Below are 18,247 nucleotides of genomic sequence, written 5' to 3'. Positions count from 1 at the left end.
ACCTAATAGAATATAATTATATATTCAGTGGGAAAAGAGAACTGAGACCATTGTTCATAATCAATAGGGGGAAGAATGTCTGGCCTGAAGAACTGAATCCAAGTGTGTGAAGACAGGGGCTCAGTTTCCCAAAGTCTCTTGAAGCCTGCTATTATCAGGACATGTTCTTCCTGTCGCATATGGGGTTGGTGATATGATGGGCATCCCCATCGGACTGTCCCCTTCTGAGGGTAACAGGACAGCATGTGATGACCATGGCCTGATCACCCTCACATCTTCCTTACCTCCAAAAGGACTACAGGAACTTGACATGGGTGGATCCTCTACTGGTGAAGCTAAAATGTCTAATTGTGGGTAGGTCCTAATATTACTTAGTTTGTACAGAGATGTTCCATATGCACTCAGGGAGGCATTTTTACCAAAATAACTAAAAGGAATGGAAACTTTGCAATATTTCACTCTCTCTGGTCCACATTTTCTCTCCAACTATTCTAGAATTTATTTTTCAGATATTTTACTGCCTGGAAAACACAAGGTCTTTAACATTGGGTGGAGCATCCTTGCAGACTTATTCCTTCTTCTTCTCATCTTTGATGTGCCAACTTTGCCATTGCAAGCAGAGTGTATAAATGTGAGCCAGAGGCTACTGTATCAACGAGGAGGGGGCAGCTGGTTCACTCAATCCAGCTGATTTGTGGTATTATGGATGATGATAGGCATTTATTTTTCATTGAGGGAATATAGACTTTTTTTGAAAATTTGTCTTTTTCCATGGATTTTTCTTAGAGAATCTTGAAAAGACAATGTGAGGCTGCTGCTAAGCTGTGGGAACATGTAGATTATCCTGCGCAAACATGTGCCATTTCCTTCCTACCATTATCTCTTGCTTCTAAAGAACAGCGATGTTTTTCTTTGTTGTTTTTGAACGTGGTCTAAAGCGTTACCCTGCAGTAACATTCATGGCAGCCCTCAGTTGAAAGCTTATAGTAACCACTATTCTTACAGGTCATATCCTGCCATTGATTTTTACATAGAACTCCCCATTGATTTCAATAGGGAGTTTTTTCCTTAGATCGATGGCAGGATATAGCTAGTGACATTAAGCATAGATAAAAGACCCTTGAGTTAACTGTCAACAGAGCTAAAATTTAGATGTAAACTCATTTAACAAAAATTGGCTTTCAAAGGTTCATCAGCAAAGAAAGCATTTCAAAAACGCCTTTTTTCCCCTTAAGGTCAATGTAAATAAGATTTCTTACTCCCAAATCATTATTTCCTTAGATTTGTCTTTTTGCTTTTCGTGTTTATCAAAATCACATTCTCATTAGTACTTCTAATAGATTTAAAGATTTTTTTTAAGAAATGGGATTTTTGCCCTCAAATCATGTAATATCTAGTGGAGAGGAAAGGTAGGTGCACATATAATTCTAGTACGAAGTGGGAGGAACAGAGAGAACAGAAAAGGGAGAGAGTGTTTCAAATTCTTGGTGTTAAGAAATATGTATGTATAGTGTGTATACAGGATCTCAAGTAATGGAAGTAAAAAAAATAAAAAACGTAACCATCTAATTTTCTGATAGTATGTGACACCACACATTTATTGGTTCTTTTGCTATCCCATGTATTTCAAGCCAAAAGCGGGAAATTACCACCAGACAGAATGGGCTATTAGGTAAACCTACCTCCTAATGTTTTTGGAAAATCCCAATTTGCACCTGATGTCCCCTAGTAATTATTAACAGTACCCCCTCACACTCTCAGAAGTGACTCTGTTTAGCCGATGAATGTCATGGCCACACTGTCAGCGATGCTGATGTCAAAATCTCTCTTAATTGTGGCAAGTCAATGAATGAATGAGAATGGAAAAGGGGATGTGCAGGATGTGGAAGTGCTGGTCTGGGTCCAGAGCCTTGGGGCCTGAGCTCTCAGTCCAAGGGTAGCCGGGTAGGGTCGTACTTTGCAGTGTGACACCCAAAGCCTGCTGCAGCAGTAGAGATGGGCACTCTGCCATGTTCCATGATCTTGGGTTCTTTTCATTCTTTTATCACCTGTTCTTTTTTTCTTCTTGTCTCTTGCTCTTTTTTCCCCCTTCTCTGTGTTTCCTTCCATCGCGGAGTCACCAGTTGCTGGTGGTTATTCCTTAATTCATCTGCTTTGCAAACCTACACAAGAGCATCCAGAATCTCTTCCTGATTATTGGAAAGCCATCCTTTCTGATCTGCCAGCTTGTCAGTCAACAAATGTTTACTGAACAACTGTTTTGTGCTGGGCAGAGGGCTAAGTATTAGGGATATGATGGTGAAAAAGTCAACAAGAGGTGTGATCATTTATATAGCTGGATTTTTACACGAGTTCACCATGCACGATAGGTACCATGTAAATGTGATTTCGAATTTGCCAACAAATTTCCAGTTCTCAGGCTGGCATGTAAGAAGCTTGGAAGTTGTCATTCCATCCTGAGAACGAGTAATAAGCTGAACAAACTGACAAATCAACACTCTTTGTAGATCCATGAGAGATGTGAGGTCATAGGACAAAACACTGCCCCCCAAATTGGAGACGGGTGAACCCAGAGAATCACCCCCGTACTGGAGCAGAAAGCCACAAGCAGCTACCTCTGTGGGAACCAGAGCCGAGGTGGGAAAACCTGAACTGTAATTGACTGGATTTGAATTGAATTGCTGGAGGCTCAGTGCGGACAAGACTGAGTTAAAAACTCCAGGGAGGCCCCATCATAGGCGTGCCCCCACACTTTTGTGGCATTACCTCCAGGTTCTACCAGGTTCTCCCAGTGAATATCAGAGCAAAGTCCCTGTGCTTCCAGCGTGGGGAAGGCAAACAGGAGCGATTCTGAAATGTACCAGAGCGCCCTGTTCTATTGACAAGGCCTGCCCTCAGGAGAAACTCGTTCACCTGCCCCTAATCTGCTGGGTTTTATCAGATCCTAGCTGACCTGGGGGAAAGGAAATCTCCAGGCCATCACCCTACCCCGTCTAAGTGGGGTGAGGCAGTGTCTGAGGAGCGGGTGCAAAGGTCACGGTCAGAGCCGCAGGCCCATCAGAAGACTGAGAGCTTATCCTAGGACCACAGGACACTTCCGCTCCCGACAGACCTCACCGCCACAGCACCTACTTCCAGCAGCTCCTTCTGCCCAGCACATCATGTCCAACCAGCAAGGAACAATTACAAATTTGCAGACAAATTTGTGAACGTAACCATATAAAATTGTCTTGAAGGTTTCATCAGTCTGAACAACTTAGGTTACAGCCAGTAACTGAAACATTTTTCTAATTAGTAGGGGATCATGTGGGGTTGATTCATGTATATTTGAAATTCACATTAATCTCATTCAAACATGTTTAATGAACAATCATTAAAATTTGATACAAGTAGACTTGACAAATCTGCTCCATTTTTAACAAAGGAATTCTGTGAGTAAAATAAAACACAATAGAGTAGCTTTCTTCCTTGGACATAATCATGACTGAATGACAGATTTAGAAGATTCCGTCAGCCTAATGTTTAGAAATTTTATTTTAGTTTTAGGTGGTTTCTTCATTTTCCCCCAGATTCGTACACCCAAGAAACGAGTCTCAGATTTTACCCAGGATAAGCTGCTTCTGTTGACATTCTGGAAGTGAAATCTTAAATTTGAGGAAATGGCTATGAACACAGACAAACTCATCGTTAATGTACTTCAGACATTTGGCTTCTAGAAACTTCAGTTAACAGAGAAGTTTATATAACTCTCGAAGTTATTTTACAGGAAACTGAATTGTCTATCTCATGGTTCTCACCATCTCTGCCCACCAATTCCCTCTTTCACTGCATCCAGCAATTAAGAAAGCACTGGATCTGGACATTCAGATGCAAGTGTGGCATTTGGAGTTAGCCTTATTTGTAAACAGCATGATTCACAAAAACCCATGTGAATAACAAAAGGAAGCAGACATTGCAGTGTGAAGCTTTAATTAATGTGAAGCTACCCAAGGATGTGCAAACTGTCAATTTCTTCCTGGCTGCATGGGACTTAGCGGCTGGTGTGTTAGCCCCGTTCAAGAATGGTTTTCAGTCTCAATAAAGCAATAATCATGCAAAAGATTGGTAGATGTGAGAAGAAGTACCAAAAATGATCACTCCCTTCTTAAGGATTACCCTCTGGGTGAAAAGTGAAGGAAACATTCTCATTTCCCCCAATTGCTTCTGAGCCGGATAAAATCATCACCCAAATTTAGAAACCCAGAGGGTGGCAATTGCTTCCCTACCGGGAATGCCTTTCTGTTCCTCTCTAAGCTCCACGCCTCCCACTGGTGTCCTGGCGGACAACTGCCTCCCCGCCTTGCCTCCAAAGGAGACAGTCCATCCCTCTCTCCTCTCGGGCTCAGGGAAGCTCTTCAGTCATATCCAGGAGCTGTCCTGGCTTGTTTTCAGCTCTAACAGACAGGGGTTCTTAGAACATAAATTAAACAATTGTATTGTAGCTAAGCAACTGATTCATAAGGGGTTTATTGGGGTGATGGGGGTGGGGAGAGTATAGATTTTTTACATTCTTAGAGTTATCTTTACTCAACCTTAGCTCTTTACTTTGTGTGTACATAATGCACGCACACACACAACACACACTCACAAGAAATTAGAAAGGGCTGTCTAGAGTTGTGCCGTCAGCTCCCTTGGTGGTCCACAGCTCACCTATATGCATCACTTACAGCTGTGAAAGTCATCAGTGCCATCTAGCATATCTTTCTGGATTTTCTTCTAAGCACATGGTAGGATTGCAATTCCTTGCCCTCCAGGTCAGGTGTGGCCCTGCAATTTGCTCTGGCCATAAAGGGAATAGGAGCGACATGCCTGCCTTCCAGAGGGAAGCTCTAAGACCAGTATGCAACTCGCCATTCTCTCCTATTTCCCTCGGCCACATTGATCAGCATTTTTTTTAGCCAATGATGTTCTATCACACTGGATCCTAGAGATAGGACAATGTGGAAAAGAAAACAGACAAGTACGTGGACAGGAGATATGCCTTGTTTTTTCAAACTGAGATGTAGGGGCTGCTTGTCACTGTAGTTTAACCTAGCCACTGTGGCTGATGTACTAACCTCAAAAATCTCATGGACTTCTACGCATTCTCATGTTTACACGGCCTGTCTGGGAACAGAGTCCCAGAGACCAACTCTTTATCTATGTCCTTTCTTTGAACAACACTAATGGAAATATCTGTCAGGCTAGAGCCAGCATGGACTGCTGCTGGTTTCCACATGAGCGAAATGCTTTCCAAAAGCTGCCCAAAGCTCTTGACATCCAATCTGGGCTGTGCACCTCGGCAAAGGGAACAGATCACTGTAAATGTCCGTGCCTTTGTTCTTGAGACCAGCTCCTGCTCTTTATCCCTTTCCTACCTGAACTCACTCTCTCATAAATTCAAACAAGATAACTAGCCCATCAGACATTAATAAAGACATAGGGCCAGGCTATCCATTTTGGGAAATACACACTTAGTCATCCATTTCTCCACCTCACTACTCATCCGCCCCCACTTCCAGGAATTATTTCTGTTGAGAACAGCAGTTATTCACTCTCCATCCCCCAATCTTCCCCTGGCTGAGCCATCTCTCAACTCATAATAGGGCAATCTGAAACCCTGACTGACTCGGGAAGCGGACCACCCCAGCACGTGCACGGCTGCTCTGGCGTCTCCTGCGTGCCCCTCCGCTGGGTTGCCCTGTCAGCAGCATGAGCTGTTGGCTCAGGATTCACGCCTCTCATCAGCACACACCTAATAAGGATAGGCTCTCCAAATGCAGCTTTCTGCAAACTTCAGATTTATTAACTTAAAGAAAAAATTCAATTGATGATACCAGAACCTACTCTTTCCCACAGGCCTGAAAAAAAAGAAGCTTAAAAGGAAAAAGAATAGTGAAGCTGAAATATTCAAACATGGAATTTACATGATAATGGGGGAATCGGTTACATTTTCCACCATTCTACCCACAGATGATTACAGAGCTCAGCAAAGGCAAATCATATTTAGATTAAAAGCCTAGAAGTTCAAAAGATTGACGGAAATCTTTTGCTTATTTCCTAAACAAAGGCAACGAAAGGCGCCAGAATACACCCTTGATAACTTGTCTCTCTTTCCGACCTAAATAACTGGGTTTTTCTTCTCATGTCAAAGCCCTCTGCTGAGACAATCCGTACAGTGAATTAAATTATGTCATGTTCTTCTGAAGACATTTCTGGGTAGGGAAAGTGACACCTCCCTTCTGGTTCCCACCCCTTCTTCGTGCTTCCCTAAGGCTCATGCCATCCGTCTCTTGTGTGCTGTTCATGCTGCTTGGGGACCGTCTGACACCCTTATCAGCTGTGCATTCCTTAAGGAAGAGACCATGTCTGATTTCATTGTTGTATCCTTGGCAAGCGAGCACCATGCCTGGCACCAAGCAGATACTCAATAAATACTGAACGTTCAGTGCTTTTTAATGATGCCACCTTTGAGCATCCCAGATTCTCTTCCTAGCCAGGACAGAAGTCGGGGGAGGCCCAGAGACTCCCCTGAGCAATCCTCACAGGGAGGAACAGGTCAGGAATGGGGAAGAAGCCTTGCCTCTGGCTCAGGCTTCTCTCCATTTGGGGGAAGTCAGGAGAATGGCCCATCTGCTAATCTTCTTAAAGTTCTATAATGATATTGAGGAGCTTTATTCCTTTGTCTTAAAGCTTGACTTCTATTTAAAAAATTATGCACACACTTGATTCTGCATTTGGCAGATTAGAATCTTAAATACACACACATACCACTTGTCAAAGGCTTCCAATCAGACTTTTAAAAATCCAAAGTCAGTATTAGAACTGATAAGGCCCTTGTGATCTGAGCCTTAGGGCCCAGCTCTCTGAATTCGTCTTCTACCCTCTCCCCACTGTCTGCTCTTTCCACTCCAGTTCCATCCACTCCCGCTGCCCAGGTTTCTTTGGGTTCTAGGCTCACACCAGGCACATTCCAAGTCCAAGGCCTTGCAACATGACGTTTCCTCTGCCTAGCACGCTCTCCCGCTGGAACTCACTCCTTCCCCATATTCTTGTTGCTTGCTCAGAGAGGCTTCTCCAAATCACCAATCTTCTCTCATTCTTACACTCCTGATCCCTCTTCTGGTTTGTTTCCACTGACAATACTCCTGACACCAAATGTGTAGGTCTTCTCCTCCCACCAACCAATTCTTCAGCTCTCTAGACACCAACTGGGAGTCCTACAATTCAATTCACTTCGGACACTAACGAGCCCGGGTTATCGTCAGTCTTCACGGGTTTTAGAGCTCAGTCCCACAAGACTGCCCTCACTTCAGATGCCAGTTTCTAGTTCTGGGTCCCCAGGTTACCCACACTTCTGTCCCACTTGTCTGCAAGGGGTGGGGGAGGGTCCCACTATCCTCATCTTTTCAGGTTTGATAATTTGCTAGAATGGCTCACAGAACTCAGGAAGGCACTTTACTTACTATTTCCAGTTTATTGTAAAGGATACAACTCAGGAAGGGCCGAATTGAAGAGATGCGTAGGGCAAGTTTTGTGGGGTTGAGGGGAGTGTGGAGTTTCCACGCCCTCTCCAAACACATCACCCTCCCACCACCTCAAAGTGTTCCCAAAGTGTAGGAGTTCCCCTGGGGTTTTATTCTGTAAGCACAGTCAATTAAATCACTGGCCATGGGTGATTAACTCAGTCATCTGCCCCTCTCCCCTCCCTGTTTGGGGATTGGGCTGAAATTCCAGCCCTCAAACCATACCTTGGTCTTCCCAGCAATCACCTCCCATCCTGAAGCTATCCAGGGGTGCCCAGGCCCTGGTCATCTCATTAGCATACAGGAGATACTCTTACTCTGGGAGATTCCAAAGGTTTTAGGAGCCACACCAGGAACCAGGGCCACAATTGTCTCCCCGACACTGACCCTATCTGCAATGACATCATTACTTATTTTTTTGACCTGTTACTCTGTTTATTGTCTGTCTTCCCTTACTAGAATGAAAGCTCATTAAAGGCTAGGACTCGATCTCAGGACTCAGACCTACTCAACAGACACTTGTCGGGTGAGGGAGGGCGTTGGTGAGTCAGTAAAGCCGGAGGCTGGAAGGGTAGCTGATTGCTCAGAGCCACAAGACCTGGAGATTTTGCTCTTACTTGCAGTCCCTGCCTCTAACACCAGGAGGAAAGTAGACAGGAGCTCCATCCAGGTTACTTCCTCTTTAGTCCAAGGAAACTGAGGACCGTTTTTGAATGCTGTTGTTAGCTTGCTAGGACTGCCATACCAAAGTACCACAACTTGGTGGTTTAAAACAACAGAAAGCTGTTCTCTCGTAGTTCTAGAGGCTAGAAGTCCACAATCAAGGTGTGAGTAGACCATGCCTCCTCTGAAAGCTGGTGCCAGCATCCTTGGGGTGCCTTGGCTTGTAGTTGCTTCACTCCAATCTCTGCCTCCATCTCCACGTGGCTTCTCCTCTGTGCATGTCTATGTGTCTGTTCTCTTCTTTTTAGAAGGACCCCAGTCCTTAGATTAGGGCCATGTCATAATCCAATATGACCAGTATGACCTCATCTTGATTACATTTGTAAATGTACTTATTTGCAAATAGGTCACCGTCACAGGTACTGAGGTTAGGACTTTTTGAGGAAGACACTTCAACCCACAAGAGTTGATTAGGTCATTCACATGGAGCACATGGGAGCCACTTGACGAGGAAACCAGTCCTGGCTTGGTCTTGAATTCAGGCCACACTGGGTCTCCCAGGACACAGGCAAAGGAGCCTCCGTACGGCATTGTTTTAGCAAGAAGCTCATCAACCTCAAACACATAGAATTTTGGCAGTAATTGCAAGTAGAGAGAGTCTCTGAAATCTTTATTGAGTGTCAGAGAAGGAGATAAACAGAATACAAAGTATTTAGAGGACAGAAAATTTTAAACATTAGCAAGGAGAGGGAACCACACTCCTGTTCTTAAGAAAGCTAGCATTTTAGGAAAGTGATGGGCTCAAATTTTTAACACAGAAGCAAGCAAGTTTAGTCCTAGCAGTAAAAATATATTTACTGAGTTCACAAATTTCTGGAGCACAAATGTGAGAAATGACCCCAGAAGCCCAGACAGCAAGTGGCTATTCTCTACGTGAAGCAGCTAAATCTGCACCCAGTAATTTCAAAACCACCAGACGGTGGCGTAAAAATTTAGTGAACAGATATTGGTTCTATATTGTACCAAATGTCCAACTGTCATGTTTTTGTTGCTTTCCTGCAGAACTTACAGTTTGACCTGGTGTCATGAAGAGTGCAGGAGAAATTAGGGACTCTGGGTGGTCCCATACGGCGACCAGGATCGTCTCCTCCAGTGAACCAGACTTTGAGGTTCTACCTTGACTTGGCTGTGAATGCAGAAGGCCGTCTCCCTTCCCTGCCCTGATGGCCATAGAAGGGTCGTGTGAGCATCACCAGGAGCACTGCTGAACTACCAGGAAAGCAGTGGATCTGCTGAAAAATTAAATTCAGCAGAGGGCATTAAGTTTGCGATTATCAAATGTGAACACATTCCACTCCCCAGCAAACTGATAGCTTGATTTGGGGCTTATGAGAAGTTACTGAGGGAGGACGTGCCGTCTATCTCTAAGATTCGTATAACCGGAAGACCTCATGAAGAGAAATGCACTTCAGTTGGCTTGGCGGTACACTCTCCAAAGATGAAATGCCCTTCCACAGGGGGCAGTGGGTGCCTAAGTTTGGAAAATATACAAGGAGAAACTGACTAGGATAGTATAAAATGAATCCCTGCAAAATTGTAGCAGATAATCTCCCAGGCTCCTTCCAACTCTAAAAATTGTGTAACTTCTAAGATTTATTTCAGCTCCAGAAGATTTCATACACAGAGATATTTCCAGTTCATCAAAAGAGAGATCAGAAAAGAACACAATAAATGATATAGAGGGAACTTAATCATGGATACAGCACTCAAAATGAACAACTGATACTCCAAAGCAAGTGTCTGAGGAAATAAGAAGTTGTCTTCACAGTCAGAGGCTGATGCGTCCCGACAGAACCAGGGGCATGGAGGAATTTCAGGAGCTGGCCATAGGACCACGTATCGGAGAAATCAAGTCATCCTCCCTCCAAAAGAGCCATAAGAAGCTGCGCTTCCCTCAAGAGTGTATATTTTATAGCACTGGTTCTAAAATTGAGAAGGAGGGGCTGGAGAGGGCGTGTTGGATTTAACGCAGGAGTCTTCTAATTGCGCGTGCCCATGCTTCGGAAGAGCAGGAGGGGAGGCAGTGATGGGGGGAGCATGATCAGGCAGGAGTGTGACTGAAAGATGCCTCAGGTGACTCGAACAGTCTTCCCTGTTTCAGAATCACTTTACATGAAGGGGAATAAAAAGAATTTTCATTCTTTTCCATCTACTGTTGTTAATCGTTTTTCCTCCAACGTTGGCTTCATTTTTCACATGGTCTGACTTTTCTCATGCATGGTAGGCTGTTATGGAAATCACTGCAACAATTTACTCAGTAAAACTGTCTTAGCCAAGTACAAAAGTCTTCTTTTCTCAATTTCAAGAACTATTAATTTGTAGTGATAACAATCTTTCACATCTTGAGAGTTTCAAGAAAAAAATTCAAAAATATCCGATTGCCAAAAAGTGTGGTAAATTCCCTTTTGTGTTGCTTCACAAGTATGAATTTATCCCAACCAGACCTCCCATGTTTAGGGACTTTCCTCAAACCCTTAACTTTTTATGATTATGGAACGTGCTCTGGGTTCAACTCCCCTAAGTATCCACACCCTCCCACTCCATGAAAGAGACGGAACATCTGCTCCTCAGCTCTCTGGGAAAGTGTATTTAATTATTGGATGCTTTCCTTTTCAAAATGGTGCTGGCTCTGGTTTTTTTTAAGCCTCCAGAGCACAAACAAAATAAAATCATCCCTTCGATGGTTAAATCAGATAATAGCATCTGCATCAACAAAAATAACAGCTAATAGCATATAACCCTGTCTTCTATACTTGCTGAGAAGTATCCATATCTGGCATTGGTTCTCTCAGCATCCATGAAACGAGGTGAATTGACCTCAGGATATTGCTAGAAGCAAAGGTGTGCTGAAGATGGGACAGTGGGAGAGCAAAGGAGGACGACGGGATCTCGCAGACTTGAGGATTGCACAATGATCAGCTTTTGTTTCTCAATCCTAGCAGAATCTACCAGAATATTGTGTGTGTGTGTGTGTGTGTGTGTGTGACACAGAGAGAGAGAGAGAGAGAGAGAGAGGAGATAAATTGGAGGAGACAGGAAGCAAACCACACATGCGAGTCTTCCTCCTGAGAAAACTAATAATGCCTTCCACATTCTGGTATAAAAGACTGATAAAATGAGAAGCAGGGATTTGACTTCAGTAAATCTTTACCAAAAACAGAAAAAGTTTAAGCCTGTGTGGGCTTGGCATCATTCACACTTAAACAACCACCAAGGACCAATATTACCAGCTTTTGTAAGAATTTTTTTTGTACATTTGCAATTTTTCTAGTGTCTTAAGTCCTGTTTCTCTAAAAACAAACAAAAACTAGGCAAAAAGAGGTTTGCTTTTGTTTTAGCAAGAGCAAGAGAAGAAAAAGTTTAATTCAATTCAGCCAAATGAAAACTCTGTGAACCACTGTGAAGCCAGACAGAATCTCCGCCCTCGCGAAGTGGACATTTATTGGGGAGACATACAATTAAAGGCATTGTCGTCCAGTTTGGAGGGGAGCAGCCCGGAGCCGGAGGGCTCGGGTAGGGAAGCTTCCCAGAGAAGTGATGTCTACACATGGTTCCCACACTTGGCTGCTCTTCAGAAATTCCAGGAGAGCCTTTGAAACTACATACTCCGGGACCTCTCTCTCCAGATCTTTTGAATCAGAATCTCTGAGAGGGGACTGCAATGTTTACAATTTCCCCAGGTGAAACTGAAGCAGTAGTCTGACCCTGGGCTCTGGGAGGAGAAGAAAAATGAAGAATGTATAGGAGACTGGAGGTGAGAGAGCAGATTGGAGGAAGAACTAAAGAGCAGTTGGGTGAGGCTGGGACTTAGCATGGCAAGGTGAGGGAGCTGAGAACGCTGGAGATGAGAAGCAGCCAAATCATGAAGAGCCTTGTGCATAATGTTAAGGAGGTTGGACCTCATCTCGAGGACAGTACAGTTGGATGGGTGGGAGGTGGCCTCTGGAAAGGAGCAGAGGGGGATCCTGAGGGTTGTGGAAATAAAGATGAGGCTGTTGGGGAGCCACACCAGAACCTTGTCCTTCTCCAGAGATTTTAAACAGCCAAGAACCAGTTCTGTTGTCCTGTTGCATTTTTTATCGCCCCCTCCTCTCCTTCCCTTTTACCCATATCCCCCCTGATCCACCACTGGGGAAAAGGGATGACGTGGAAGTAGACATGCTGTTTATGAGCAGCTGGCACACTCCAATTTTTCCATGTGCACAACAGAAAGGTACACAACTTCACCAAAGGAGAAAGTGAGGCAGCTCTGAATTCCCCCGCACCTGTCAGGCTGCCCCGTGGGACTTCATACTCTACCTGAGGCTGCCTGAGATGCTCGTTTCAACTGACCTCACTTGTAAATAGACATTATGGTTTCCTTGAGCCCACTCTCTCTGACCATGATGCTAGGCCCACGTGCCTAAGACACACCATGTGATGACATGCATACTGTCCTCCCTGTCATATGACCACGTCCTCAGGTTGCAAATCTCCTCCCTGGCTTCACTGGAGAGTCATAATGTCGTAAGAATCGGAGAGGACACAACAGTAAAGAACCGTCAGATAACGGAGGAAAGGTGGGGTCTTTGGTCTTCCTGTTGCAGCCAGTCTCACCTCTGCCCTGAGGTCTGTCACTGCCAGCTCAACTAGAGAAACTGGAAAGCCGGAACAGACCTCAGGGGAGGATTTAATAAAAACATTTAGTGGTAACAGGTCAAGAGATAGATTTTTGAAAACCACAAATTTCTCCCCAAGCCTCTGTTTAAGTGAACACATTGGCACAAATAAGAAGTGAGGTTTCCCCAAGCAGAGGAACCACTTCCTCCTTGATAAAGGCTGTTATCTTTACCTGTAACCACGTATAAAATAAACTGTGCTGGGAGATGACTTAAAGGCATCCCCCTTCATCCAACTGTTGTTTTGTTTTTTTTTTTTTTTTGAGGAAGATTAGCCCTGAGCTAACATCTGCTGCCAATCTTCATCTTTTTTGCTGAGGAAGATTTGCCCTGAGTTAACATCTATGCCCATCTTCCTCCATCTTATATGTAGGACACTCACCACAGCCTAGCTTGATAAGCAGCACGTAGGTCCGTGCCAGGGATCCAAACCGGTGAACCCCCGGCTGCCAAAGCAGAGCACGTGAACTTAACTGCTATGCCACTAGACCAGGCCCCATCTAACTGGTTTTTAAACAGGACTGTTGTTGAAAGAATCACCCAGTGTAGAGAATCTCAATTTAAATGTAGCTATAGATGTTGGTCAGCAGGTCACTCCATTCACGCAGCTTCCTGCAGCTCTGTTTCTGGAGTCCCCAATTTTAATTAGCCTCCATACATTTCTGCAGGGAGAGTTGGGGAGCCAAGACGAAGAGGAGAGCAACCAAAGTATGACTGACCCCCAAACTCTGTTTTCTACTCTGAATCTAACCCAAACAAACTATTTGAACCCCAAATTAAAAGATAGATAGTCCAGGAGTCTCAGTCTCCCCTACTCAGAAGAATTTTCTCTTAAAGGAATGTCAATATGTGGGAAAGAGTAGTCACAGGTTGAAAGATCATTATAAGGTTTAGAAATTCATTTTGGTGAAAGAAAGCTTTACTACAACAAATGACCCTGAGGAGTGTGTAGAAGTGTCTTTGCATTAGACTCCTTTTGGAAAAAAAATAAAAATCCTTAAATGTGAATTGAGTTACTTTTCTAACGCTGTAGTTTAATTTGGTGCATGAAGCCGAGATTCAGATTAAAAGTAAAGCAACTTAAGGGCCCAGCCTGGTGGTGTAGTGGTTAAGTTCACGTGTTCCACTTTGGTGGCCCAGGGTTCACAGGTTTGGATCCCAGGAACAGACCTAGCATCGCTCATTGAGCCATGCTGTGGCTGCATCCCACATAAAAAATGGAGGAAGATTGGGACAGATATTAGCTCAGCAACAGTCCTCCTCAAGCAAAAAGAGGAAGATTGGCAATGGATGTTAGCACAGGGCCAATCTTCCTCATTAAAAAAAAAAAGTAAAGCAATTTAAAATACAAATCTAAAAGATAAGCTCACAACTGAGCTCTCTAAAAAAGAGAAAACCTCACACAACAAAAGCATCACAATTTTGATCTATTCTTCCCAGGAGAAGGAAAGAAAAATGGAGCAAGAAACAGAAACAGAAATACAGAAGAGAGTAGGAAGCCAGAACATTCTGTCATTCACGGGCAGGTAGCTTGTCTGTGTCTCACACTTCAGCTGAACCCAAATTCTGAATGTATGAGTGAGATAGAATAATAACTCTTTCCTTGGGTGTTTGATATAGTCAAAAGCTTGCAAATATGGATTCAGAAACATCTGTCGTCCACATCATCTGTTTATGGCTTGCCATAGGCTAAAGTCTTGGGTGGAACTAATAGCTCCAGTCGCGCAAGCTGGTGCCTCCAGGCAAGGAGGTGAGAACGCAGAAATGTCAATATAGTCATCAGAGAAACGACTCTAAGCCAGCAGCTGACACGGTTTAGTCTCATTGACTTACGAGGACTGGGCAGTTTTAAAAGTGAGTTATGAAAGTGGTTAAGGCCTTGCTTGAGGAAAACATTGGCAGGTATCGAAACCAGACTGCTTGTGGCCACTTCTAGGATTTCAGTTGACATGAGTTTGTGGTTGAGAAGTCAAGAGAGCTCCCCAGGAGCAAGAGTTCAGCCCTTCCTAGACTGGTGCCAAATCCAATCGGGCATGAAAACCAATTTTTATAGAGTCAAAAACACCGACAGTATATAAAGTTTTATAACCTGATGTCTACAACACGATCCTTGCTGTTCAAATTTCCATCATGCTGAGAATGCAGAATGGAAAACCCTGAATGCAGGGAGCAAGTCTAGACCTGCTCAGGGCCCAAGGGTGAAAAAGTTTATATGAGTAATTGCATAGGCTTTAAGCCTGAAAACTTCAATATCGAAATCAGGGCTGGTCCTATAGAGATAACCCAGAGTACTAGGAAGGCTGGACAGGGAAAAAGGCATGTGGCAATTGCCAGGTCTTCAATTCTTCAGTGCTGTGCGACCGTGCAAGGTTGTCCTGTAAAAATCAAAGGCAGGACACGCACATGTGGCTTGTCCCTCCACGCTCTCCTTAGAGAAATCATTCTAAACATCAAGGTGATAAACTTCATTGTTTAGCTCTGAAAGCAATTTAAGTCAATGTGGCTGAAATCAAAAGTTTCAGCTTCACTGCCACTCCCCAAAATAATTTACATGCTTAAGTAAATACACAGTGAGGTATTAATTCTGACTCTGCACTTAACACACACTTAGCCTTGGCACCACGCTTTACGTTTCTTTCATTCATAATTCTTCAAAATCATCCAGAGAAGCATGGCATGATATTGATGGTAATTTCATGACCTGACTTCAAAGAAGTTACATTATTTTCCTGGCTTTAACCAGCAGTACGGATGACAAAATCACAGAACCGCGTATTTCCAGTTGTCTGCATGGCAGGTCATGCCCCGTCTCCAGATGGGTGATTCTGTGACACTGAACACACTTCCTTTTGAATCAGGAGACCTGGCTTGGGGACCCTACTCCACCACCTCCTGGCCCAATGACATTAGACTAATTTACAGCTATCCATACTTTTGACTTGCCTTATTCCTATCCCTTTTACAACCACACGCCCATCAGTTCTGTTCTTAAGTTCTTTAACTTTTGCCATTCGAAGTTTTTATTGCTTTTATTAGAATCATGCTTTTATGAAACATTGAAACGCTGAAGAATACAATTTCAAGCTAGCAACCTTGGCATAAATATGGCCTGAGAAGCAGAATGCTATAGTGACTAAGCATAGTTTCTAGAGCCCACTGTGGAGTTCATAGCCTATTTATGACATCTACCAGCTGTGTAACCTTGAGCAAGCTTCTTAACCTCTCTCTGTCTGAAGTTTTATACCCACCTTGTAGCTTTCAATGAGGAAAGGTACCACTTCACACAATAATTACGTGGGAATTAAAAGCAATCTCGCACGTAAAGTTATTAAGAAGAGTACAGCGTGAGATGGTCTGTTTTTGTGAAATCAATATTTGTACATAATTTAAAAAGTAAAATGGTACCACAGAGTTTATCATGAGTATCAGGAGTCTTCTCCTCTCCTCTTCCTTTCTCTCAGTCCTGCTGCCAAGCGGCAACAGCTTTCAACTTTTTAGTTGATTCTCTTGATAGTTGCTTCCATTTTTCTAAATCCTGTGATTAAATTCAGACCTGACTTATCAATTCCTTACTAAAACAGGTAAGAACTTAATTCTCTTATACCAATGCACGCGTGCGCACGCACACACACACACACAATCTCTATCTTTCTGTTCCCCACGATCCTCCCAGAATGTTATATAACAACTTTGGTTCACACGCAATTATGGTTCCTAGCTGGACCACATGTCCTTCATATAATTCTTTTTAGTTAATAATTGCCTGAGTTTGCTTTGTTTGGTTAGCTTTCTAAGCCCCATCACTAAATCGTTCTTTGACAGCACTGGGGTGGGGGAGCCTGCTAACATGGCCCGATACGTCAGGAATACTAGCATCCTTGTGCTGCACCTCTCCTCGTCTCCGTCTCCTACTCTGATCTCCTCCTGTCTGACTCCATGCACAGCTATAATTTTGTGCCTTCATCTCACCATCAACCTGGGAATCTCAATTTTCTTTCTTTAGTACCAAGTGCGTGGTTTCCTGATCTCCTATCTTTCTCTTTTTTTATTCCTTTGTCTTACTAGAGCAATCCTTCAGGAGCTTCCATAAAAAAGATGCACGGAACGTCACTGTTTTGAGACTTTAGTATATCTTTAAAAATCCCCACTTTTATTTGCTGATTTGCCTTGATAAAGAATTCCAGGTTGGAAAACATTTCCTTCAGAATTTTAAAGGCATTGTTATATTGTTTTTCTAGCTTCCGCTGTTGTTACTAAAAAGTCTGCTGCAATTCAGTCCGTGTGTGTGTGTGTGTGTGCGCTAGTGTGTATGTATTTTTGGTTTTGTTTTGTTTGTTTGTTTTAATCCGTAGAAGATTCTGAGGTTTTCTCTTTATCCTTATTGCTCTGGAATTTCCTAACAATGAGCCTGGGGTATTTTGTTCGTTTGTTGTTTTTAAGCTATTACTTTGTATTCTCAGTGTCAAAACTCATGTCCTTCAGTTTTGAAAATTTTTCTTGAATTATATCTTTGATAATTTTCTCTCTTTCTTTCTCTCTTTCTGAAACTCTCATTAATTTCATATTTTACTTACTGGATTAAGCCTCTACTTTTCTTATTTTTCCTCCTTTTATAAGAAGAAAAGTTCTCTTAGCTTTTTCTTCTACTTTTTGAACAATTTTCAACTTTATCTTTTCACCTCTCTATTAAATATCTTATTTTAATTATTTTATTTTTACGTTCCAGCAGCTCTTTCTAGTCTTCCCATTGTACACTGTTCTTGTTTCATAAACGCAATGTCTTCCTTCTCTCTCTGAGGATCAGAATTATCGGGGCATTTGTTTTGGTTTGGTTTGGTTTAGTTTCCTTTTCCTCTTCACATTTGTTTTTTTCAAATTTTTCCCTTTTTTTGTGTCTTCCTTTTTGTTTGTTTTGCCTTTCATGTGGGAGACTCTCCTAAGGAACTGGTGATCCTTAGCTGTCACTCATCCTTAAGGCAGAGGAGCTAGAGACCTAATTCGAAGCTCCGTGTGCCTCAGTGGGGTTTCTGAGCGTTGCATTAGAGTGCCAAACAGGGACCAGTCTTTTCACTGGATGATTCCAAATATCAATATCAACAGTCTTTTTTCTTGGGCCAATCAATTTCTTGAGAGAGAAATCCTCGAATCTCCGGTTCCTACCAGGGTGCTGGGGACCTCAGGGAGGGAGGGCGCTGTGGGGTAGGGAGCTGCATCTCTCAGTAAGACACATTTGTAGAATCTCCCTGCTCTCACTACTGCAACACCCCTTGACTTTAGCTGCCCTCGATGGGCTCCAATCCACATTCCCTGCTCTAGTTTCTA

Source organism: Equus asinus, chromosome 29 (genome assembly GCF_041296235.1).
Source record: "Equus asinus isolate D_3611 breed Donkey chromosome 29, EquAss-T2T_v2, whole genome shotgun sequence".
Classification (NCBI taxonomy): Eukaryota; Metazoa; Chordata; class Mammalia; order Perissodactyla; family Equidae; genus Equus; species Equus asinus.
This window is presented reverse-complemented; position numbering follows the sequence as displayed.